At 36.2% G+C, this 1,160-nt stretch overlaps 1 protein-coding gene across 1 annotated transcript in view; it reads right to left on the bottom strand.

The window, feature by feature from the left end:
* The window catches only part of CCDC3 (coiled-coil domain containing 3), a 146,123-nt gene that overhangs the window by 138,942 nt on the left and 6,021 nt on the right, over positions 1–1,160 (bottom strand). The window lies entirely within an intron of this gene.

The raw sequence follows: 1,160 nt of genomic DNA, 5'->3' as shown, positions 1-1,160 counted from the left end.
TACATATATAACAAACCTGCATGTTGTGCACATGTACCCTAGAACTTAAAGTATAATAAAAAAATAAAAATAAAAATAAAAATAAAAAAGACACAAGGATAAAGACATAAAGATCTCCACCCATGTTGCTGCAAAGGACATGCTTTCATTCTTTTTCCTGGCTGCGTAGTATTCCCTGGTGCATATGCACCACATTTTCTTTATCCAGTACAGCACTGATGGGTACTTAGGTTGATTCCATGTCTTTGCTATTATGAATATTGCTGTGATTAACATATGATTGCAGGTATCCTTTTGGTGGAATGATTTATTTTCTTTTGGGTATATACTCAGTAATGGGATTGTTGGGTTGAATGGTAGTTCTATTTTAAGTCATTTGAGAACTCTCCAAACTGCTTTCCACCACAGCTGAACTAATTTACATCCTCATCAACAGTAAATAAGCATTCCCTTCTCTCTGAAGCCTCACTAGCATCTGTTGTTTTTTGACTTTTTAATAATAGCCATTCTGACTGGTATGAGATGGTATCTCATTGTAGTTTTGATTTGCATTTCTCTGACGATTAGTGATGTTGACCATTTTTTCATATGTTTGTTGGTCATTTGCACAGCTTCTTTTGAGACGTGTCTGCCCATGTCTTTTGCCCGATTTTAATAAGGTTATTGTCTCTTGCTTGTTGAATTAAGTTCCTTATAGATTCTGGATATTAGGCCTTTGTCAGGTGCATAGTTTGTGAATATCCTCCCATTAAGTAGGTTGTCTGTTTACTATGTTAATAGTTTCTTTGGCTTTGCAGAAGTCCTTTAATTGGATCCCACTTGTCAATTTTTGGTTTTGTTGCAACTGCTTTTGAGGACTTTGTCATAAATTCTTTCCTAAGACCAATGTCCAGAATGGTGTTTCCTAGGTTTTCTTCTAGGATTTTTCATTTAAGGTCTTACATTTAAATCTTTAATCCATCTTGAGTTAATTTTTCTACATGAAAGGTAGGATCCAGTTTCACTCTCCTGCATGTGGACAGCCATCTATCCCGGCACCATTTATTGAATAGGGAGTCCTTTCCCCATTGCTTATTTGTGCAGCGGCCTTTGAAAACAGTATGCTGAGAATAGATAGGGCTCAAGGACAGTATCTCCAATTGAACTTTTAATGAACTCCC

Source organism: Mandrillus leucophaeus, unplaced genomic scaffold (assembly GCF_000951045.1).
Source record: "Mandrillus leucophaeus isolate KB7577 unplaced genomic scaffold, Mleu.le_1.0 Scaffold83, whole genome shotgun sequence".
Taxonomy (NCBI): domain Eukaryota; kingdom Metazoa; phylum Chordata; class Mammalia; order Primates; family Cercopithecidae; genus Mandrillus; species Mandrillus leucophaeus.
The sequence above is the reverse complement of the archived record's forward strand: the minus strand, read 5'-3'. Positions and strand labels throughout refer to the sequence as shown.